Source organism: Mobula hypostoma, chromosome 24, assembly GCF_963921235.1.
Source record: "Mobula hypostoma chromosome 24, sMobHyp1.1, whole genome shotgun sequence".
In the NCBI taxonomy this organism is placed as follows: domain Eukaryota; kingdom Metazoa; phylum Chordata; class Chondrichthyes; order Myliobatiformes; family Myliobatidae; genus Mobula; species Mobula hypostoma.
This window is the reverse complement of record NC_086120.1, coordinates 9,496,572-9,522,516: the sequence shown is the minus strand read 5'-3', so window position 1 is coordinate 9,522,516 and position 25,945 is coordinate 9,496,572. Positions and strand designations below refer to the sequence as shown.

The following is a 25,945-nucleotide window of genomic DNA, read 5'->3' as shown; positions in this document are numbered from 1 at the left end:
AACATGTATTTCACTCAGTTCCTCCATCTCACTGGACCCTCTGTCCCTTACTATTTCTGGAAGATTATTTATGTCCTCCTTAGTGAAGACAGAACCAAAGTAATTATTCAATTGGTCTGCCATGTCCTTGCTCCCCATAATCAATTCACCTGTTTCTGTCTGCAGGGGACCTACATTTGTCTTTACCAGTCTTTTCCTTTTTACATATCTATAAAAGCTTTTACAGTCCGATTTATGTTCTCTGTCAGTTTTCTCTCATAATCTTTTTTCCCCTTCCTAATTAAGCCCTTTGTCCTCCTCTGCTGAACTCTGAATTTCTCCCAGTCCTCATGTGAGCCACTTTCTCTGGCTAATTTGTATGCTACTTCTTTGGAATTGATACTATCCCTAATTTCTCTTGTCAGCCACGGGTGCACTACCTTCCTTGATTTATTCTTTTGGCAAACTGGGATGAACAATTGTTGTAGTTCATCCATGCGATCTTTAAATGCCTGCCATTGCATATCCACCGTCAATCCTTGAAGTGTCATTTGCCAGTCTATCTTAGCTAATTCACGTCTCATACCTTCAAAGTTACCCCTCTTTAAGTTCAGAACCTTTGTTTCTGAATTAACTATGTCACTCTCCATATTAATGAAGAATTCCACCATATTATGGTCACTCTTACCCAAGGGGCCTGTCACGACAAGATCGCTAATTAACCCTTCCTCATTGCTCAAAACCCAGTCCAGAATAGCCTGCTCTCTAGTTGGTTCCTCGACATGTTGGTTCAAAAAACCATCCCGCATACATTCCAAGAAATCCTCTTCCTCAGCACCTTTACCAATTTGGTTCACCCAGTCTACATGTAGATTGAAGTCACCCATTATAACTGCTGTTCCTTTATTGCACACATTTCTAATTTCCTGTTTAATACCATCTCCGACCTCACTACTACTGTTAGGTGGCCTGTACACAACTCCCACCAGCGTCTTCTGCCCCTTAGTGTTACGCAGCTCTACCCATATCGATTCCGCATCTTCCCGGCTTATGTCCTTCCTTTCTATTGCGTTAATCTCTTCTTTGACCAGCAACGCCACCCCACCTCCCCTTCCTTCATGTCTATCTCTCCTGAATATTGAATATCCCTGAACGTTGAGCTCCCATCCCTGGTCACCCTGGAGCCATGTCTCTGTGATCCCAACTATATCATAATCATTAATAACAATCTGCACTTTCAATTCATCCACCTTATTATGAATGCTCCTTGCATTGACACATAAAGCCTTCAGGCGCTCTTTTACAACTCTCTTAGCCATTGTACAATTATGTTGAAAAGTGGCCCTTTTTAATGCTTGCCCTGGATTTGTCGGCCTGCCACTTTTACTTTTCTCCTTTGTACTTTTTGCTTCTACGCTCACTTTACACCCCTCTGTCTCTCTGCACTGGTTCCCATCCCTCTGTTGTGAACTAACCTCCTCACGCCTAGCCTCTTTAATTTGATTCCCACCCCCCAACCATTCTAGTTTAAAGTCACCTCAGTAGCCCTCGCTAATCTCCCCGCCAGGATATTGGTCCCCCTAGGATTCAAGTGTAACCCGTCCTTTTTGTACAGGTCACGCCTGCACCAAAAGAGGTCCCAATGATCCAAAAACTTGAATCCCTGCCCCCTGCTCCAATCCCTCAGCCATGCATTTATCCTCCACCTCATCGCATTCCTACTCTCACTGTCGCGTGGCACAGGCAGTAATCCCGAGATTACTACCTTTGCGGTCCTTTTTCTCAACTCCCTTCCTAGCTCCCTATATTCTCCTTTCAGGACCTCATCCCTTTTCCTACCTATGTCATTGGTACCTATATGTACCACGACCTCTGGCTCCTCACCCTCCCACTTCAGGATATCTTGGACACGATCAGAAATATCCCGGACCCTGGCACCAGGGAAGCAAACTACCATCCGGGTCTCTGGACTGCGTCCACAGAATCGCCTATCTGACCCCCTTACTATCGAGTCCCCTATCACAACTGCCCTCCTCTTCCTTGCCCTACCCTTCTGAGCTACAGGGCCAGACTCTGTGCCGGAGGCACGGCCACTGTCGCTTCCCCCGGGTAAGCTGTCCCCCCCAACAGTACTCAAACAGGAGTACCTGTTGTTAAGGGGCACAGCTACCGGGGTACTCCCCATCACCTGCCTTTTCCCCTTCCCCCTCCTAACCGTGACCCACTTGTCTGCCTCCCATGGCCCCGGCGTGACCACCTGCCTTCCACTCCTCTCTATCACCTCCTCGCTCTCCCTGACCAGACGAAGGTCATCGAGCTGCAGCTCCAGTTCCGTAACGCGGTCCCTTAGGAACCTAGTCCTGTTTCTAGAACTGCAATGTCTGTGTCTTGCATTTGGGTCGGCTGCCAGCGCCCCCTTATAACAATTTGAACTGAAAGCTGCTGCTATAATGCACAGTAAAAATGAAACAACGTTCCTCCCGGACCCATATGCTCCATGAAACAATTCAGAACTACACTAAACCTTGTGAGACAGCACAAGGCTACAGTAGACTACGTAAAAGAACATAAAAACTGCACTGGACTACAGCCCTGCACAGGACTACATAAAGTGCACAAAACAGTGCAGGGCAGTACAATAATTAATAACCAAGACAATAGGCACAGTAGAGGACAAGCTACAATATAATAATAAATGATGTAGATGTCAGTCTAGACTCTGAGTATTGAGGAGTCTGATGGCTTGGGGGAAGAAACTGTTGTGCAGTCTGGTTGTGAGAGCCCGAATGCTTCAGTACCTTTTGTCAGATGGCCGGAGGGAGAAGAGTTTGTGTGAGGGTGTGTGGGATCCTTCACAATACTGTTAGCTTTGCGGGTGCAGCGTGTGGTGTAAATTTCACTAATAGCGGAAGAGCGACCCCGATAATCTTCTCAGCTGACCTCACTATCCGCTGCAGGGTCTTGCAATTAGAGACAGTGCAATTCCCGAACCAGGCTGTGATGAAGCTGTTCAGGATGCTCTTGAGACATCCTCTGTAGAATGTGATGAGGATGGGGACTGGGAGATGAACTTCTCTCAGCCTTTGCAGAAAGTAGAGATGCTGCTGGGCTTTCTTGGCTATGTAGCTGGTGTTGAGGGACCAGGTGAGATTTTCTGCCAGGTGAACACGAAGAAATTTGGTGCCCTTAATGATCTCAACGGATCAGCCAACATATACTTTCCTCCATATCCTCAGCATACAACTAAGAAACAACGTGATATCTGGAGAAATTGAACCCAGATTGCTGGTGCTGTAATACCTTTGTGCTAACCGTTAAGCAAATGCAACACCTCAGGAAATTGCTTCTCCCAGAACAGTGAGCTGCCAATCCTGAGCAACACACATAAAACGATGGAGGAAATTGGCAGGTCAGAATTTCTTGTGTTTATGATTAACTGCCAATCCTGATGAGGTTGTTGCTGTCAGTGGACAGCAGCAGTGTACAGTGCTCAAAAAGCAAAAAGATAACTTTTCTGTATGAGCAGAGAGATGCTACATGTCATTAGATCACTCTCATAGAGGGGAAAGGCAATGACATTCCGTAACTGAGTTGTGCACCCTTCTGGGCACATATCCTTGACTACACACGGAGCTGTCTTTGAGGAGAGTAGGCTCAGATCCCGGTCTAGTGGAGCAATCTGAAAGCCATTATTTCCTCTGTCCTGTCCTCCATGCAGTGGTCTGGTGTGCAGTATCAACATACCAATATCTCATCTCAAGTCAAATGGCACCATAATCTCCCAGGCATCATGCTCTGCAGCCTGTCAATACAGAGAACATCTTCAGTTTACCCAGGGCAGTGTTTCATAATGTCCCCCATGGGAAAGAGCTTGTTGTGGTTCATCAAAGCCAGTTGTGAGAAGATAAAGAGAAGTGGAGCTGCCTTCATGGAAGGAGACAGTACATAACCGTGGACTTGCTCTTCAGGGCAAAGATTTGTAAGCCCGCTGATAAATGGCAAAGCACGAGGGACAGTAAGGTGTTTAGTTTTAATAGAAATGGTTACTTAATACGTACATTTGAATTTGTCTGTTATCGGTACGTCCCAGGCACTGAGGATTTGAGTTTCCTTCATTTCTGGTGCACTAAAAGATTGACATGTGCTCCATGAACACCATCAGTTATCCATGCGAAACATCTTGTCTGCAGGTTGGCAGAAGTAAGTGTTTTAATCGATGTGCTTTAAAGTTGTGAACAAGGATGTAGTGAACTTTTACATGTGAATAACATTCTCCAGGTTCTTGAGATACCAGTGAATTAGCACATGACAGCTCTGTTACTGTGCTGAATGTAGCATGTTGTTTCACTATTCAGGGTGTGTAGGTTTCACTTTACAGTAATTCACTCTGGTTAATAGAAAAGGGAATCAGCACGTCCCAGGCAATTAGAAGTGTGATTTCAAGGAATTCTGATGCAATATATCATTGTGTAAAATAAAGCTGACCAAAAACATTTTTTTCAAATTTACAGGCTGCACTGGATCCAGAATCACCCAATAAAAGGGACTTTTTGTTTCCCAACTTGCACTTTTGAACTCTGCATCACTGCTGATGATTATCCGCTCATCACTCCAACAGGGCTCCCGCCTGAAGGCACACTCCCAATTGCATGCATACAGCAGGAACGCGTATTGGGACTGCTGGAGTGAAACAGAGACTTCGGGCTGAGTGTCAGAGATAGATTCAGTTAATGTGGTTACTGGGAAAGAGTGTTGGTCCAAAAACCTGCCAACACTGTACACTGCAGAGTATGGGAGGAGATGGCTGGGATTTTGTCTCAGCAAGAGATACCCAACAAATTATAAATCTTGGATGTCACCATTTGACCAGAAACATCATGGAGATCTCTACATATATGCTGACATATATGTATATTCTTGTGTCACAGAATGATGCAACTTGGAAACAGACCCTTTGATCATCTGAACTGAATTAGTCCCGTTTCGAGTCATAGGGTCATAGTCATTTGCCTGTATTTGACCCATATCCCTCTAAACCATTTTTATCCATGTATCTGTCCAAGTGTCTTTTAAACAACATCATTGTACTTGGCCCTACAGTTTCCTCCGGCAGCTTGTTTCATCTACCCTCACCTTCTGTGTGAAAAAAATTACCCCTTAGGTCCTTTATAATGGTTCCCCCTTAAAAGAATGCCCTTTAGATTTAGACTCCACTACCCTGGGAAAAAACTGCAGTCATCCGAATTATCTGCACAGCTCATGATTTTATCTCGCTCTGTAGGGTCACAGACCTTATATAAGAGAATGCTGTCCTTGGACTACAGTCTAACATTCAACTCCATAATTCCCTGCAGGCTTGACAAGAAGCTCAGAAACCTCATCCTTGACACTGCCTTGTGCAGCTGGGTCCTGGACTTCCTGCAGATCACCGGCAGCTGGTAAGAGTGGGCCCCGTCACCTCTGCCCTCCGACACAGGAGCCCCCAGGGCTGTGTCCCAAGCCCCTCCTTTACTCTCTGTACAACCATGATTGTGACACCACTCACAGCTCCAATCTGCTAATTCAATTTGCAGATGATGCTAGATTTATTGGCCTTATCTCAAAAATCATGAGGCAGCCTGCACAGAAGAATTCATCACCTTGACACAGAGGTGTCAAGAAAACAACCTCTCCTGCAATGTCTCAAAAAGAAAGGAGCTGGTTGTGGACTACAGCAGGAATGGAGATTGGCTCATCCCTATTGACATCACTGGATCTGGGGTTGAGACGGTGAACAGTTTCAAGTTCCTTGGTACACACATCACCGAGGATCTCACTCGGTCTGTATGTATGGGCTGTGTGGTGAAAAAAGCACAACAGCACCTCTTTCACCTCAGACGGATGAAGAAGTTTGGCATGAGTCCCCAAATCCTAAGGACTTTCTACAGGGCTACAATTCAGAGCACCATGACTGTCTGTATCACTGCCTGTGCTTCCCTCAATCGCAGGGTTCTGCAGAGAGTGACGCAGACAGCCCAGCCCATCTGTAGATGTGAACTTCCTACTATTCAGGACATTTATAGTGACAGGTGCATAAAAAGGGCCCAAAGGTTCATTGGGGACCCGAGTTACCCCAAACACAAACTGTTCCAACTGCTACTATCCGGAAACAGTACTGCAGCGTTAAAGCCAGGAGCACCAGGTTATGGGACAGTTTCATTCACCAGGCCATCAGACCGATTAATTCACGCTGACATAATTGCACTTCTAACCTATTTTGACTGTTCTGTTGTATAACTTACTGTACATAATATTTATCACAAATGAGTATAATTTACACATTGCACATTCAGACAGAGATGCAATGTAAAGATTTTTACTCCTCCCATATGTGAAGGATATAAGAAACAAAGTCAATTCAATTGACATATCCATTTCGGGAAAGGATGCCTGACACTTAACTCTCATATGCTTCTCATAATGTTATACGAGGTCACCCCCTCTGCTTCCAATGCTCCAAAGAAAACAATCAAAGTTTGATGAACCTCTCCTTATAGCGAATGCACACAAATCCATGGAACTTCCTCGTGAATTTCTTCTGCACTGTGTGGTGGTCACAATTGTCCCTGTTACTGCACCTGTGGCCTGACCAAAGCTTTCTACAGCTACAATATTATTCCCAAATTTTACACCCATTAATTACTCCAACTGCTGAAGGCAAGCAGGCCACATTCCCTCCTTACCAACCAAACTACTTACGTTGACAGTAGTGTTTGTTATCCACTGGTGTTGGTGTTGGTGTTTGTTATCCACTAGTATTAGTGGGAGGAGATGTTGGTGGTGCGACTCGGTGCGTGCAGCTCTCCGGTGAAATGATATCGTATTTGTAAGTAGGATGCCATGCACAATTCTGATTTGATGGAGACAGACGTGAGAAGACACAGAGGAACATCTTGAGATATTTCTGAACGCTGGTTCGCTGCCGCTGTTACTGGGTGATCGAGAATCTTCCGGAGGGAAGGCCCCAAACTCCCCGGCTTTGCCTGCTGCTGGCGACAGAGGCTGAGGTCGAAGCGTTCGGCAGAGATGGTGCTCGGTACTCTGTGTGGGAGGGCTGATCGGAGGCTCGAAGTTTTTGGACTACTCAGAGTGGGACTGTGGTCAGGCATGGCAGGGGGAGTTTTCTGCCTTCTCCCATCTGCCTGAGATGTGGGACTTTCGAGAGACCTTTAACTTTTTTACTGTGCCTATGGCCTCTTCTTCATCAAGTTATGGCTTGACTACACACGGAGCTGTCTTTGAGGAGAGTACGCTCAGATCCCGGTCTAGTGGAGCAATCTGAAAGCCATTATTTCCTCTGTCCTGTCCTCCATGCAGTGGTCTGGTGTGCAGTATCAACATACCAATATCTCATCTCAAGTCAAATGGCACCATAATCTCCCAGGCATCATGCTCTGCAGCCTGTCAATACAGAGAACATCTTCAGTTTACCCAGGGCAGTGTTTCACAACGTCCCTCATGGGCAAGAGCTTGTTGTGGTTCATCAAAGCCAGTTGTGAGAAGATAAGGAGAAGTGGAACTGCCTTCATGGAAGGAGACAGTACATAACCGTGGACTTGCTTTTCTGGGGAAAGAGTTGTAAGCCCGCTGATAAATGGCGAAGCACGAGGGACAGTAAGGAGTTTAGTTTTAATAGAAATTGCTGCTTAACACTTACACGTGAATTTGTCTGTTATTGTTATGAAGCTCTGAGAATATTCCTGCCCTTTTGAAGTGCTTGATCTGATTGGATCTGTGATCTTTGAATTTTTGTTGTCGGCAAGTCCTTAATAGCAAAGTGAAACCTTATAAATAACTTACGTCTTCCAGTTGCACGACATCAGTAATGTTGTTTCACTATTTAGGGATTGTAGGTTCCACTTTACAGTAATTCACTCTGGTCATTAGAAAAGGAAATTAGCAGGCCCAGGCATGTGGTATTGTGATTTCATGCATCTCTGGTGCACTGGATCCAGAATCACCCATTAACAGGGGACTTTTTATTTCCCAAATTACATCTTTCCACTTTTCATCGCTACTGATGCTTTGCTGCTCATCACTCCAACAAGGCTCCCGCCTGAAGGCACACTCCCGATGGCATGCAAACAGCAGGAATGCGTATAGGAGCTGCTAAAGTGAATGAGAGGCTTCGAGGCGAAGGTCAGAGATGGGCTGGATTCAGTAAATATAACACTACATTGTGGTTACTGAGGAAGGGTGTTGGCGCAAGAATCTGCCAGGACTGTATGTTGCAGAGTATGGGTGTAGATGGCTGGGATTTTGCCTTAGCAAGAGAGACCCAACCAATTAAATCTTGGTTCTCATCATTTGACCAGAAATATCATGGAGATATGTATATATATGCTGCCCCATATGTATATTCATGTGTCATAGAGTTATACAACTTGGAAACAGACTGGGGTGCAGTGCTGCCAGAGCTGACTGGAGCACTGCTCCGGCACCTCTGTTAAAAAAAGTCAAAATAAACATCGGGGAATTTAACAGCGGCCGCATATTAAATAGAGGGAATTTTACAGAAGTGGGGGTTGGGGAGAGGGTGGTGGCTGGTAGGGAAAATACCACTAATAACATTGGGATATTTGATCGTTGTTGGTGAAATCCTGGAACTGTGACTGTTCTGTAAAATTCCTCCTCGCTCGACCCGTTGTCCCAGCATACCCTGCTGTACCCTCCCGCCATTTCGCAGATCCTCAGTCTTTCTCCAGCACTCGTTGTTTGATCATTATTCGCATAGAAAATGAAAATCTTAGATCTTTTGAAAAGTGGCATGTTGCTTGCTGAAGTGGGCCGTAAGGTCGGTAAGAACGGATCGAGCGTTTGCACAATACAACAGAAAGAAGCTAGAATTCATGGAAGTTTTAGTGCTATCCCTTCAACGGCAAAAATGGTCTCTCTGGTTCGTGATAAAGCGCTTTCAAAGACTGAGAAAGCATTAAGTATGTGGCTAGAGGACATGTCACCGAAGCATATCCCTGTTGATGGCAAAAGTATGCGTGAAAAGCACTTAGCTTCTATAAGTACTACTGTGAGGGGGTTGAGGAGAGCGAGAGGAAGGAGTTTATGGCTAGTAAGAGATGGCTGGCTAGCTATGTAAAGTGCTACAGCCTCAGGAACTTAAAGATCACGGGAGAATCCGCATGGCTGATGTACGAAGTATTGTATTATGGAGTCGATCGAAGTACACGCTTGAAGTCTCTCAGAAAAAAAACTATCAAAAGCTCACACTGCTGCTCTAAGTGTTGAAAATATAGCTGGTGAAGAAGCTGTTGGAAAATTGTGTGACACCATGAATACTTTGCATCTAAAGGCAACTTGTTCAATTTTTCATTCTGCATATTATTTAGCTCAGAATGACAGACCATACTCTGATCACTTTGGCTTATTGGAACATCAGAAAAAATGGTATTGACATTGGAATTGGACTGTATTCCGACACTTGTGCTACAAAGATAATTAATCACATAGCCATTGATATGAAAAAGAAAATTTGCCAATATATCAAGCAGATAAATGGCAAATTTTCTGTTGTCATTGATGAATCAACAAGCCCGAGCATTAAGGCCACCCTAATAGTTTATTTGAAATGTAAAAGTGATAAGGAAGATGATCCCCATTTTATGTTTTTAGATCTAGTTGAACTGCCTGATCAGAAAGCTGCAACTATTGCTAAGCATCTATTGAACTGTCTCAATAACCATGGGTTTGATGACTCTTACTTGAAACAGAACCTTGTAGCATTTGCTAGTGATGGGGCGAGCGTAATGCTTGGTGTCAAATCTGGTGTTGCTACAATTCTCGATGAACATTACCCTGATGTGATAATCTGGCACTGCCTTAATCACAGATTAGAATTTGCAGTAGGTGATTCGGTGAGAGAAGTCCATGGAATAAATCATTTTCAATCATTTATGGACAAATTGTACACTGTTGACAGTAGATCACCTCTAAATCAAAAGGAACTGTCTGAATGTGCCTCACAACTAGAACAACAAATGTGCAAAATAGGCCGTGTTCTGGGTACCAGGTGGGTAGCTAGATCGTTTTGAAAAACATTTCAGCAGTGTGGCAAAATTATGAAGCACTGTGTTTTCATTTCGAAAAAACAATGAAGGAAGAAACAAGATCTGGGAGTGACAGAAAAACCCATGAAGGTTTGCTGAAAAGACACTCTCCAGAACAGTTTGCATTGGACTTAGCTCTAACGTATAACACGTTGCATGAACTTGGCTTACTGTCAGAGTGTTTACAGAAACACACTACTACGATTGTTTGTGCAGACAAACTGATCCAATAAGATCACTGCATGGACTGAAAGAGCAACCTGGTACAAAAACTCTAGAAGCTCAAGAGGCAGTTTGAAAAAGGGAACTTTGGAGAAATTACCTTAACAAGCAACAACAAAATTGTCTCCATTAATTATCTACAGTTTCGTTACTAGTCATATAAACAATTTGCAGCACCGTTTCTTCACGGCAATATCTTTGAAAGGTTCTCAAACTTCTAAACCTCAAAGTATGTATAAATCCCTGCTAAATGAAATGTGTGTCCTTGATAAAGATAATTGGCCTGCTGAAATACTGCCTAATTATGGAGAAGCTGCAATATCATCTCTCGGTAAGAGGTTTAAGCTTTTTTCTTCCTCTGTAATAAATGCCTTCAAGGATTACGTGGAGGATTGTGGACGCCGCATCCCTCAAGATTTTCGCCCATTACTGAGCTGTTCACAAGTTATTCCTATTAGTACTGTTGTGTGTGAGAGAGAGTTCAGTCACAGGAACTTGATAATAACAACAACACGCTCAAGAATTCTCATAAATCATGTATCTTCACTTACGTTTGTTAAACTATGCGGACCTCCTCTAGTTCAGTGGAATCCTGAGCCGTATGTCACATCATGGCTGCGGTAGCACAAATCGACAGATGACACCAGGACAAGAGATGCTTCAGACCCCCGAACACATATTACGCCTGACCCTTTGTGGAAACTATTGTGAAACTTCTCATTGGTGGCATTTGGTAAGTAGGTAATTTCTTTTAAGTTGGTAAAATACATGATTACTGTCTTTTTTTTACTTGCTTGATAATTATATTTTATGATAATTAGTGAGTGCAACTGTGTAATACTTTGTCATATTATTAAATTAAGTATTATATGTTTTATTGTACCAGTTATACACTGAAATGTAGTGATAGGCTATAATGTTGTTAATGTCTTAACCATCACTATATTTCTGTGGAGCTCTGGAATTCATGTATTTCTTTCATCTTGGTTTACTGCTTGACATTATAAGAAGCCCTATTCATATATATATATATATGTCACACCCAGTTTGTGTACCCGCTCATTACATGAATGGGACAAGGAAGTTGCCTAGTACATGAAATGAGCAGCTACAGAAATTGGGTGTGACGTATATATAGAGAGGATATAGGTAATGGCAGGCATTTTGTCAGGTTCGGCACCTAACAACTTAGTACTGCACCCTGGAAACAGACCCTTTGACCGAACTCATCCATGTCAACTGACAGACACAAAATGCTGGAGTAACTCAGCAGGCCAGGCAGCATCGATGGAAAAGAGTACAGTTGATGATTTCAGGACTCTGCTGAAGGGTCTAGGCCCCAAAATGTCGACTGTACTCTTTTCAATAGATGCTCCCTGGCCTGCTGAGTTTCTGCAACATTTTGTGTGTTGCTTGGATTTCCAGCATCTGCAGATATTCTCTTGTCCATGTCAATTGAATTACTCCTATTTGAGTCATCGGGTCAAGGTCATTTTCTGTATTTGACCCATATTCTTCTGAATCTTTTCTATCCATGTATCTCTTGACGTGCCTTCTAAACATTATCATTGAACTCAGCACGACAGCTTCCTCCAGCAGCTTGTTCCATACACCCCCACCTCTGTATGTAAAAGTTATCCATAAGGTCCTTTACAATGGTTCTCTTCATACTTTAAAACAATGCCCTTTTGTTTTATACTTTCCCACCCTGTGAAAAGACTGCAGTCATCCAAATTATTTGCACAGCCTCATGATTTTATATATACCTCTATAAGGTCACACCTCACCAAACTCCCCCACCATGCTCCAGGGAAAAAGGTCTCAAGCTATTGAGTCTCTCCTTGTAAGCCAGGCTCCCCATTCCCGATAACATACTCTGAATCCTTTCTGCACCCTTTCCAGCTTAAATGACATCCTTTCCATACCTAGGTGACCAGGACCGTACATGTGTGGTCTCACCAACAACCTGTAGAGCTGCAACATGACATCCCGACTCCTGTACCCAACGTACTGAATGTTGACAGCGAGCACACCAAGCACTTCCTTCTCCAGACTGTCTCGCTGTGTCACCACTTTCATGGAACTTGGACCCTCTGCTACTGGTGTCTCATTTGAACTGATGGTCAGAGAAGCCACCAAGTTTCCACCAGAACTGCAGCAGCAACCCAAAACCTACCAGATATTTCCTTAACAACCCCCCACCGATGGGATCTGCAAATCCTCATTACCCTTAGCTTTGCTGCATAAATATGAAAGAGTTTTTATTTTGTCTCAGCAGAGAATTAAGGCAGAGCAGTGTATTGGAGAGTCAATGGCGGGGGGTGAGAAACAGGAGTGTGAAGAAGATCGGGGATGATTACACCGTGTACTTAAGCCCGAAACAATAGCCTGCTGTCCAATCTTGGCCACATGGGTACAGTTTTGTGTTCTGTTGGGGAGCATCGAATACAGAAAAATGCAAGACAGGAGCAGGCAATTCAGCCCATCATGTCTGCACCAACCACGATGTTAATCTAACTCATCCCATCAGCCTGCACATTCTTCTATTCCCTCCCTATTCATACGCCTGTCTGAATGCCTCTTAGAAGATGTTATGCATCAGCTTTTACTACTCTCCTGTCAGCACGTTTCAGGAATGTACCACCTTCTGTTTAAACAAAGGAGTGTCTCATAAATGCCCTTTAAAAATTTGCTTTCTTAATTTGACCTATGCCCTCTAGTTTGTGATATATCCATTTTGGAAAAGGTCTCTGACATTTAACACTTTTCATAATGTTATACCAGGTCAGCCCCAGCTGCTTCCAATGCTGCAAAGAAAACAATCAAAGTTTCACCAACACCTCCTTATAGCTAATGCACTCAAATCCATGGAACTTCCTGGTGACTTTCTTCTGCATTCTCTCTGAAGTTTACACATCCTCCCGATAGTGTGGTGGTCACAATTGTCCGCATTTCTCCATCTGTGGCCTGACCAAAGCTTTCTACAGCTACAATATTATTTCTAAATTTTACACCCATTAATTACTCCAACTGATGAAGGCAAGCATGTCACATTCCCTCCTTCCCACCCAAACTACTTACGTTGACACTTTCAGAGAACTATGGCCTTGCACCACAATATCCCTCTGTACCGCAATCTTCCTGCTATTTACTGCACTCTTTCCTCTTGCATTTGAACTCGTTTGACATCTCACACTTCTGTGGATTAAGCTACATCTGTCACTTCTCTGCTGAAATCTATGTCCTGCTGTATCCTTTGACAGCCTTGTTTTTTATCCATAAATCCACAAGTGTTGGTGTTATCTGTGGACTTATTCAAGTCAAGTCAAGTCAAGTTTATTGTCATTTCTGTCATGCTCCGGTCTGTACAATCCACATTCCGGTTCATGGTCCAGTCCATTGATTCCTTATTCTGGGTTTTACTGCTTTTCCTTGTCCCATTGGGTGCCTTAATTGAGGCAGCTGATTCTCGTTGTGGGCTGGTACATAAATACCTCTCAAACCAAGGATTCCCTGCTGGACTGTTCCGTTCTGCACCGCCGCATGCAACCTCATCAGTATCCGCATCAAGTTCAACCACTGGAGTGAGACCGGAGCCTTGTCACGCCAAGAGAAGGAACTATATATCGTTGAGTTTGGAACTGTCTCTTTGTGTCCCCGTGGTTAGTGTCCGTGTTCTGTGTATGAGCCCCGGCCCTACGTCCTATGCTCCCCAAGAAGGGGTCCCGGATCTGTGTTCTGTGTTCCTGTGTTCCAGGACCAAGTCCAGGTGCCGTATTCCAGCCCTGTCCATGTCTGAGCTTCATGTCCTTGTCCAGCCCAGGAGTACCTCGCCCAGCCCGGTGCTGGAGATTCCTCGTCCTGTGCCGGATCGTCCCCATCTGAATCCTCGGCAGTCTACCTCGGCAGTCATTCCGGCCCTGCGTCCTAAAAAGGGTCCTGGCCCCATACCCACGTGTCTAACCAAGCTGAGTCCAAGAGCCTCGCCCTGTGCTGGAGGCTCCATGTTCTGTCCTGTCCTTTGCAAGATCCTAGTCGCGGGTCCCGGGTCCCGGGTCCTGGTCTCCTAGAATCCTAGTCTCGTCCAGGGCCTGTGTCAATGTCCAGCATCGTTTCTTCCTGACTCCGTTTGCTTTCTTGACAAACCTAGTCCTGTTTCTAGAACTGCAGTGTCTGTGTCTTGCATTTGGGTCGGCTGCCAGAGCCCCCTAATAACAATCTCATCCAAAAGCTGCTGGTACAGTACACAGTAAAAATGAAACAACGGTCCTCCAGGACCCTGATGCTACATGAAACAACACAAAACTACACTAAACTATGTGAGACAGCACAAGGCTACAGCAGACTACGTAAAAGAACATAAAAACTGCACTGGACTACAGCCCTGCACAGGACTACATAAAGTGCACAAAACAGTGCAGGGCAGTACAATAATTATTGAACAAGCAACAGGCACAGTAGAGGACAAATTACAATATAATAATAAAGGATGTAGATGTCAGTCTAGACTCTCAGTATTGAGGAGTCTGATGGCTTGGGGGAAGAAACTGTTGCGCAGTCTGGTTGTGAGAGCCCGAATGCTTCAGTACCTTTTGTCAGATGGCCGGAGGGAGAAGGGTTTGTGTGAGGGGTGTGTGGGGTCCTTCACAATACTGTTAGCTTTGTGGGTGCAGTGTGTGGTGTAAATGTCTCTAATAGCGGAACAGCGACCCTGATGATCTTCTCAGCCGACCTCACTATCTGCTGCAAGGTCTTGCAATTCGAGACAGTGCAATTCCTGAACCAGGCAGTGATGAAGCTGTTCAGGATGCTCTTGAGACATCCTCTGTAGAATGTGGTGAGGATGGGGACTGGGAGATGAACTTCTCTCAGCCTTTGCAGAAAGTAGAGATGCTGCTGGGCTTTCTTGGCTATGTAGCTGGTGTTGAGGGACCAGGTGAAATTCTCTGCCAGGTGAACACTAAGAAATTTGGTGCTCTTAATGATCTCAACGGATCAGCCAACATATACTTTCCTCCATATCCTCAGCATACAAATAAGAAACAACGTGATATCTGGAGAAATTGAACCCAGATTGCTGGTGCTGTAATACCTTTGTGCTAACCGTTAAGCAAATGCAACACCTCAGGAAATTGCTTCTCCCAGAACAGTGAGCTGCCAATCCTGAGCAACACACATAAAACGATGGAGGAAATTGGCAGGTCAGAATTTCTTGTGTTTATGATTAACTGCCAATCCTGATGAGGTTGTTGCTGTCAGTGGACAGCAGCAGTGTGCCGTGCTCAAAAAGCAAAAAGATAACTTTTCTGTATGAGCAGAGGGATGCTACATGTCATTAGATCACTCTCATAGAGGGGAAAGGCAATGACATTCCGTAACAGAGTTGTGCACCCTTCTGGGCACATATCCTTGACTACACACGGAGCTGTCTTTGAGGAGAGTAGGCTCAGATCCTGGTCTAGTGGAGCAATCTGAAAGCCATTATTTCCTCTGTCCTGTCCTCCATGCAGTGGCCTGGTGTGCAGTATCAACATACCAATATCTCATCTCAAGTCAAATGGCACCATAATCTCCCAGGCATCATGCTCTGCCGCCTGTCAATACAGAGAACATCTTCAGTTTACCCAGGGCAGTGTTTCACAATGTCCCCCATGGGCAAGAGCTTGTTGTGGTTCATCAAAGCCAGTTGTGAGAAGATAAAGAGAAGTGGAACTGCCTTCATGGAAGGAGTCAGTACACAACCATGGACTTGCCCTTCAGGGGAAAGAGTTGTAAGCCCGCTGATAAATGGTGAAGCACGAGGGACAGTAAGGTGTTTAGTTTTAATAGAAATGGTTACTTAACACATACATTTGAATTTGTCTGTTATCGGTACGTCCCAGGCACTGAGGATTTGAGTTTCCTTCATTTCTGGTGCACTAAACGATTAACATGTGCTCCATGAACACCATCAGTTATCCATGCGAAACATCTTGTCTGCAGGTTGGCAGAAGTAAGTGTTTTAATCGATGTGCTTTAAAGTTGTGAACAAGTCTTCAGGGATGTAGTGAACTTTTCCACGTGAATAACATTCTCCAGGTTCTTGAGATACCAGTGAATTAGCACATGACAGCTCTGTCACTGTGCTGAATGTAGCATGTTGTTTCACTATTCAGGGTGTGTGGGTTTCACTTTACAGTAATTCACTCTGGTTAATAGAAAAGGAAATCAGCAGGTCCCAGGCAATTAGAAGTGTAGTTTCCTGCATTTCTGATGCAATATATAATTGGCCGGTTAACCACAAACACCATTGCTTATCATTGTGTAAACTAAAGGTGATCAAAAACATCTTTTCAAACTTACAGGCTGCACTGGATCCAGAATCACCCAATAAAAGGGGACTTTTTGTTTCCCAACTTACACCTTTCAACTTTGCATCGCTGCTGATGCTTTGCTGCTCATCACTCCAACAGGGCCCCCGCCTAAAGGCACACTCCCGATCGCATGCACACAGCAGGAACGCGTATTGGCACTGCTAGAGTGAAGCAGAGACTTTGGGCTGAGTGTCAGAGATAGATTCAGTTAATGTGGTTACTGGGAAAGAGTGTTGGTCCAAATACCTGCCAACACTGTATATTGCAGAGTATGGGAGGAGATGGCTGGAATTTTGCCTCAGCAAGAGATACCCAACAAATTATAAATCTTGGATGTTACCATTTGACCAGAAACATCATGGAGACCTGTACATATATGCTGACATATATGTATATTCTTGTGTCACGGAATGATGCAACTTGGAAACAGACCCTTTGACCATCTTAATTGAATCAGTCTCGTTTCGAGTCATAGGGTCATAGTCATTTGCCTGTAATTGACCCATATCCCTCTAAACCTTTTCTATCCATGTATCTGTCCAAGTGTCTTTTAAACAACATCATTGTACTTGGCCCTACAGCTTCCTCCGGCAGTTTGTTTCATCTACCCTCACCTTCTGTGCAAAAAAGTTACCCTTTAGGTCCTTTATAATGGTTCCCCCTTAAAAGAATGCCCTTTAGTTTCAGACTCCACTACTCTGGGGGAAAAAACTGTAGTTATCCAAATTATCTGCACAGCTCATGATTTTATCTCGCTCTGTAGGGTCACAGACCTTATATAAGAGAATGCTGTCCTTGGACTACAGTGTAACATTCAACTCCATAATTCCCTGCAGGCTTGACAAGAAGCTCAGAAACCTCATCCTTGATCCTGCCTTGTGCAGCTGGGTCCTGGACTTCCTGCAGATCACTGGCAGCTGGTAAGAGTGGGCCCCGTCACCTCTGCCCCTTGACACATGAGCCCCCAGGGCTGTGTCCTAAACCCTGTCCTTTACTCTCTGTACAACCATGATTGTGTCACCACTCACAGCTCCAATCTGCTAATTCAATTTGCAGATGATGCTAGATTCATTGGCCTTATCTCAAAAATAATGAGGCAGCCTGTACAGAAGAAGTCATCACCTTGACACAGAGTTGTCAAGAAAACAACCTCTCCTGCAATGTCTCAAAAAGAAAGGAGCTGGTTGTGGACTACAGCAGGAATGGAGATTGGCTCATCCCTATTGACATCACTGGATCTGGGGTTGAGACGGTGAACAGTTTCAAGTTCCTTGGTACACACATCACCGAGGATCTCACTCGGTCTGTATGTATGGGCTGTGTGGTGAAAAAAGCACAACAGCACCTCTTTCACCTCAGACGGATGAAGAAGTTTGGCATGAGTCCCCAAATCCTAAGGACTTTCTACAGGGCTACAATTCAGAGCACCATGACTGTCTGTATCACTGCCTGTGCTTCCCTCAATCGCAGGGTTCTGCAGAGAGTGACGCAGACAGCCCAGCCCATCTGTAGATGTGAACTTCCTACTATTCAGGACATTTATAGTGACAGGTGCATAAAAAGGGCCCAAAGGTTCATTGGGGACCCGAGTTACCCCAAACACAAACTGTTCCAACTGCTACTATCCGGAAATGGTACTGCAGCGTTAAAGCCAGGAGCACCAGGTTACGGGACAGTTTCATTCACCAGGCCATCAGACTGATTAATTCATGGTGAACCAATTGCCCTTCTAACCTACATTGACTGATCTGTTGTATAACTTACTGAACATAATATTTATCAAAAATGACTATAATTTACACATTGCACATTGAGACGGAGATGTAATGTAAAGATTTTTACTCCTCACATATGTGAAGGATATAAGAAATAAAGTCAATTCAATTGACAATATCCATTTCGGGAAAGGATGCCTGACACTTAACTCTCATATGCTTCTCATAATGTTATACGAGGTCACCCCCTCTGCTTCCAATGCTCCAAAGAAAACAATCAAAGTTTGACGAAGCTCTCCTTATAGCGAATGCACACAAATCCATGGAACTTCCTCGTGAATTTCTTCTGCACTGTGTGGTGGTCACAATTGTCCCTGTTACTGCACCTGTGGCCTGACCAAAGCTTTCTACAGCTGCAATATTATTCCCAAATTTTACACCCATTAATTACTCCAACTGCTGAAGGCAAGCAGGCCACATTCCCTCCTTACCAACCAAACTACTTACGTTGACACTTTCAGAAAATTATGGCCTTGCACCACAATATCCCTCTGTACCGCAATCTTCATGCTATTTACTCACACTTTCCTCTTGCATTCGAACTCCTTTCATATTTCTCAGAGTTAAGCTACATCTGTCATTTCTCTGCTGAAAATATCCACTTATCTATATCATGCTGTATCCTTTGACAGCCTTGTTTTTTAATCCATAAATCCACAAGTGTTGGAGTTATCTGTGGACTTACTCAAGTCATGTCAAGGTTATTGTCATTTCTGTCATGGTCCGATCCGTGAAGTCTGCATTCCGGATCACCATCCGGTCCATTGATGCCTTATCCAGGTTTTCCTGTTTTCCCTTGTTCCATTGGGTGCCTTAATTGAGGCACCTGATTCTTCTTGTGGGCTGGCACATAAATACCTCTCAAACCAAGGATTCCCTGCTGGACTGTTCCCTTCCCTTCTCCTTCCTTCTGAACGTTTGCCTGCCACCTCGTCAGTATCCCCATCAAGTTCAATTGCCGGAGTGAGACCAGAGCCTTGCCATGCCAAAAGAAGAAACTATCTATGGTTGAGTTTGGAATTGTCTCTTTGTGTCTCCGTGTTTAGTGTACGTGTTCTGTGTACGAGTCCTGGCCCTACAGCCCTGTCCAGAGAACATCTTCAGTTTACCCGGGGCAGCGTTTCAAAACGTCCCCCATGGGAAAGAGCTTGTCGTGGTTCATCAAAGCCAGTTCTGAGAAGATAAAGAGATGCGGAACTGCCTTCATGGGAGGAGACGGTAGACAACTGTGGACTTGCTTTTCTGGGCTAAGATTTGTAAGCCCGCTGATAATTGGTGAAGCACAAGGGACAGTAAGGTGTTTTGTTTTAATAGAAATGGTTACTTAACATGTACATTTGAATTTGTCTGTTACCGGTGCGTACCAGGCACTGAGGATTTCAATTTCCTTCATTTCTGGTGCACTGTGTGATTGACATGTGCTCCACAAACACCATCATATTATCCATGCGAAACATCTTGTCTGCAGGTTGGCAGAAGTAAGTGTTTTAATCGATGTGCTTTAAAGTTGTGAACAAGTCTTCAGGGATGTAGTGAACTTTTACACGTGAATAACATTCTCCAGGTTCTTGAGATACCAGTGAATTAGCACATGACAGCTCTGTCACTGTGCTGAATGTAGCATGTTGTTTCACTATTCAGGGTGTGTAGGTTTCACTTTACAGTAATTCACTCTGGTTAATAGAAAAGGGAATCAGCAGGCCCCAGACTTTTTGTTTCCCAACTTACACCTTTCAACTTTGCATCGCTGCTGATGCTTTGCTGCTCATCACTCCAAAAGGGCCCCCGCCTGAAGACCCACTCCCAATCGCATGCAAAAAACTGGAACATGTATTGGGACTGCTAGAGTGAAACAGAGGCTTCGGGCTGAGTGTCAGAGATAGATTCAGTTAATGTGGTTACTGGGAAAGAGTGTTGGGCCAAAAACCTGCCAACACTGTACATTGCAGAGTATGGGAGGAGATGGCTGGGATTTTGTCTCAGCAAGAGATACCCAACAAATTATAAATCTTGGATGTCACCATTTGACCAGAAACATCATGGAGATCTCTACATATATGCTGACATATATGTATATTCTTGTGTCACAGAATGATGCAACTTGGAAACAGACCCTTTGATCATCTGAACTGAATTAGTCCCGTTTCGAGTCATAGGGTCATAGTCATTTGCCTGTATTTGACCCATATCCCTCTAAACCATTTTTATCCATGTATCTGTCCAAGTGTCTTTTAAACAACATCATTGTACTTGGCCCTACAGTTTCCTCCGGCAGCTTGTTTCATCTACCCTCACCTTCTGTGTGAAAAAAATTACCCCTTAGGTCCTTTATAATGGTTCCCCCTTAAAAGAATGCCCTTTAGATTTAGACTCCACTACCCTGGGAAAAAACTGCAGTCATCGGAATTATCTGCACAGCTCATGATTTTATCTCGCTCTGTAGGGTCACAGACCTTATATAAGAGAATGCTGTCCTTGGACTACAGTGCAACATTCAATGCCACAATTCCTTCTTGGCTTGCCAAGAAGCTCAGAAACCTCAGCCTTGATGCTGCCTTGTGCAGCTGGGTCCTGGACTTCCTGCAGATCGCCGGCAGGTGGTAAGAGTGGGCCCCGTCACCTCTGCCCCTCGACACATGAGCCCCCAGGGCTGTGTCCTAAACCCTGTCCTTTACTCTCTGTACAACCATGATTGTGTCACCACCCACAGCTCCAATCTGCTAATTCAATTTGCAGATGATGCTAGATTCATTGGCCTTATCTTAAAAATAATGAGGCCACCTACACAGAAGAAGTCATCACCTTGACACAGAGGTGTCATGAAAACAACCTCTCTTTCAATGTCTCAAAAACAAAGGAGCTGGTTGTGGACTACAGCAGGAATGGAGATTGGCTCATCCCTATTGACATCACTGGATCTGGGGTTGAGACGGTGAACAGTTTCAAGTTCCTTGGTACACACATCAATGAGGATCTCACTGGGTCTGTATGTATGGGCTGTGTGGTGAAAAAAGCATCCTTTCACCTCAGACGGGTGAAGAAGTTTGGCATGAGTCCCCAAATCCTAAGGACTTTCTACAAGGGCACAATTCAGAGCACCATGACTGTCTGTATCACTGCCTGTGCTTCCCTCAATCGCAGGGTTCTGCAGAGAGTGACGCAGACAGCCCAGCCCATCTGTAGATGTGAACTTCCTACTCTTCAGGACATTTATAGTGACAGGTGCATAAAAAGGGCCCAAAGGTTCATTGTGGACTCGAGTGACCCCAAACACAAACTGTTCCAACTGCTACTATCCTGAAACGGTACTGCAGCGTTAAAGCCAGGATCACCAGGTTACGGGACAGTTTCATTCACCAGGCCATCAGACTGATTAATTCACGCTGATATAATTGTATTTTAAAGCAATATTGACTGTTCTGTTGCATACCTTACTGTACATAATATCTATTACAAATTAATATAATTTGCACATTGCACATTCAGGTGGAGATGTAATGTAAAGATTTTTACTCCTCCCATATGTGAAGGATATAAGAAATAAAGTCAATTAAATTGACAGATCCATTTTGGGAAAGGGTATCTGACATGTAACTCTCATATGCTTCTCATAATGTTATACGAGGTCACCCCTTCTGCTTCCAATGCTGCAAAGAAAACAATCAAATTTTGACCAACCTCTCCTTATAGCGAATGCACACAAATCCATGGAACTTCCTCGTGAATTTCTTCTGCACCCTCTCTGATGTTTACATAACCTTTTGATAGTGTGGTGGTCAGAACTGTACATGTTACTCCGAAGTTACTAAAGTTTTTTTTTACAGCTGCAACATTATTTCCAACTTTTATTCTCATTACTCCAACCAATGAAGGCAAGCATGCCAGATGTCATCATTACCACTGCAACAGAGAGCAATGGACTTGTACCACAAGATTCCTCTGTTCATGAATGTTTCTGCTATTTACTGCATATTTTTCCTCTTGCATTTGACCTCCTTTGAAATCTCACTCTTGTCTGGGTTAAACTTCATCCGTTATTTCTCTGCTGAAATCTATATCCTGCTGTATGCTTTGACAGGCTTGTTTGTTATTCACTACTGTTGGTGTTATCTGTGAATTTGCTGATTAGCCAACACATACTTTCATCCAAATCTTCAGCATGCAACTAGGAAACAGCTTGATATCTGGAGAAATTGAACCCCGGTTGCTGGTGTTGTAAATCCTTGGCGTTAACCGTTAAGCAAATGCAACACACAAGCAAATGGCTTCTCCTGGAACAGTGAGCTGCCAATCCTGAGCAACACACACTAAAAGCTGGAGGGAAATCAGCAGGTCAGAATTCCTAGTTTATGATTAACTGCCAATCCGAATGAGATAGCTGCTGTCAGTGGACACTGGATTGCAAACCAGGAGCAACACACACAAAATGATGGACAAACTCAGTGGCCAGGCAGCATCTACTGAAAAGAGTACAGTCAACGTTTGGGGCCTAGTCCCTTTCAGCAGAAAACATCAACTGTACTCTCTTCCATCGATGCTGCCTGGCCTGCTGAGTTGCTCCAGCATTTTGTGTGTGTCTGTTGACATGGATGAGTTTGGTCAAAGGGTCTGTTTCCAGGGGTGCAGAGCTAATTTTTTAGGAGCCGGAGCTGACAAAATGCCTGCCATTTCCTACATCCTCTCTATATACAGGTATATGTCACACCGAATTTCTGTACCTGCTCATTTCATGTACTGGGCAACTTCCTTGTCCCATTCATGTAATGAGCAGGTACAGAAATTGGGTGTGACATATATATATATGAATAGGGCTTCTTATAATGTTAAGCACTAAACCAAGATGAAAGAAATATTTGAATTCCAGAGCTCCACAGAAATATAGTGATAGTTAAAACATTAACAAGATTATAGCCTATCACTACATTCCAGTGTATAACTGGTACAATAAAACATATAATACTTAATTTAATAATATGACAAAGTATTACACGGTTGCACTCACTAATTATCATAAAATATAATTATCAAGCAAGTAAAAAAAAGACGGTAATCATGTATTTTACCAATTTAAAAGTAATTACCTACTTACCAAATGCCACCAATGAGAAGTTTCACAATAATTTCCACAAAGGGTCAGGCGTAATATGTGTTCGGGGGTTTGAAGCATCTCTTGTCCTGGTGTCATCTGTCGATTTGTGCTACCGCAGCCATGATGTGACATACGGCTCGGGATTCCACTGAACTAGAGGAAGTCCGTGTAGTTTAACAAACATAAGCGCTGATACATGATTTATGAGAATTCTTGAGCGTGTTGTTGTTATCATCAAGTTCATGTGACTGAACTCTCTCTCACACTCATCAGTACTAATAGGAATAAATTGTGATCAGCTCAGTAATGGGCGTAAATCTTGGGGGATGCGGCGTCCACGATCTTTCACATAATCTCTGAAGGCATTTATTACAGAGGAAGAAGAAAGCTTAAACCTCTTACAGAGAGATGATATTGCAGCTTCTCCATAATTCAGCAATATTTCAGCAGGCCAATTATCTTTATCAAGGACACACATTTCATTTAGCAGGGATTTATACATACTTTGAGGTTTAGAAGTTTGAGAACCTTTCAAAGATATTGCCATGAACAAACGGTGCTGCAAATTGTTTATAAGACCAGTAAGAAACTGTAGATAATTAATGGAGACAATTTTGTTGTTGCTTGTTCAGGTAATTTCTCCAAACTTCCCCTTTCCAACTGCCTCTTGAGCTTCTAGAGTTTTTGTACTCGGTTGCTCTTTCAGTCCATGCAGTAATCTTATTTTCATTTTAAAATATTTTTTATTAATTATTATTGAAGATCAAGAAAAAATACATTAAAGTAATCAAGTCAACATGTCAATATGTACAATGAGGAATTAAATTACCAAATAGCTGATTAACAAAGCTAAACAATATATCAATAATAATAAGAAAAAAAAACCCTGTTAACAAGAAAAAACGAAAAAAAAAACATTGGGAGCACAACCCTGGAGCTATACAAGCTTCCATAAAAGAAAAACATCAATCTGCCAACTCAAATCCATTTAAACAAGGATCAGAAGGAAACCATATTAATTAACTCAAATCAGATGATAGTAGCGGGCAAAAGAACCCCAACTTTTCTCAAAGTCAAATCGAGGATCAAAAGTTCGACTTCTGATTTTAGATTACATTAGATTATGAGGACACGCAGTCCTCTTTTATTGTCATTTAGTAATGCATGCGTTAAGAAATGATACAATATTTCCTCTGGTGTGATATCACAAAACACAGGAGAGACCAAGACTGAAAAAAACTAACAAAACCACATAATTATAACATATAGTTACAACAGTGCGACAATACCATAACTTGATGAAGAACAGTCCATGGCACAGTAAAAGAGTTCAAAGTTTCAAAAGTCCCACATCTCACACAGAGAGGAGAAGGAAGAAACCTCTCCCTGCCATGCCCGACCACAGTCCGACTCTGAGTTGTCCGAAAACTTCGAGCCTCTGATCAGCCCTCCGACACCGAGTACCGAGCAGCATCTCTATCTGAACGATTCGACCTCAGTCTCAGTCGCCAGCAGCAGGCAAAGCTGGGGATTTTGAAGCCTTCCCTCTGGAAGATTCTTGATCACGCAGTAACAACGGCAGCGAACTGGCATTTGAGAAATTTCTCCAGATGTTCCTCTGTGCTTTGACGTTCGTCTCCATCAAATCAGAATTGTCCACGGCCCTTATTTAATGGATACAATATCATTTCCACCGGAGAGCTGCGCACGGAAACGGAGAGCTCCAAACTAAGACGTAGCATCACCTGAGAGAACCATTGTATCAAAGAGGGAGCAGAGGCATCTTTCCATTTCAATAAAATAGCCCTTCTGGCCAATAATGTAACAAATAATGTAACATGTTGATCTGATATAGAAATACCATGAACATATTGAGAGATTATACCAAACAAAACTGTCAATTTATTAGGTTGTAAATTAATTTTTAAAGCTTTAGAAATGATAGAGAAAATAGATTTCCAAAACTGTTTCAATACAGAACACGACCAAAAATACGTGTCAATGTAGCTGTCTCGGTCTTACATCTGTCACACTGACTATCAACATTAGGAAACATTTTAGACAGTCTCTCCTTTGTCAAATAGTAACGATGAACAATTTTAAATTGAATTAAAGAGTGACTGGCACAAATCGAAGAAGAGTTAACCAACTTCAAAATTTGCAACCAATCCTCTGTTATCCGGGTCATGTTAAGCTCTCTTTCCCAATCTTGCTTAATCTTAAGTGAAGGGTAATTGTACTGTGGTAACAGTAAATTATAAGTTTTCCAATAAAACCTTTCACTAAAGGATTCATTTTAAAAATAAATGTCTAGCAGGTCAGAATCCTGTGTACATGGAAAATTACTGAAATATTCTTGTATTTACAAGAATAGTTAAGTGAACCTATGCTCCGTTAGATCAGTTTGTCTGCATAAACAATCGTAGT

At 43.3% G+C, this 25,945-nt stretch overlaps 1 long non-coding RNA gene across 1 annotated transcript in view; it reads left to right on the top strand.

Annotated features, from left to right (window-relative positions):
* The window catches only part of LOC134337346 (uncharacterized), a 47,535-nt gene extending 39,122 nt beyond the window's left edge, over positions 1–8,413 (top strand). Inside the window, exon 5 of the long non-coding RNA XR_010015969.1 lies at positions 5,334–8,413. This is a non-coding gene — a long non-coding RNA (uncharacterized LOC134337346). The remainder of the gene's footprint in view (positions 1–5,333) is intronic.
* The last annotated feature ends 17,532 nt before the right edge of the window (positions 8,414–25,945 follow it).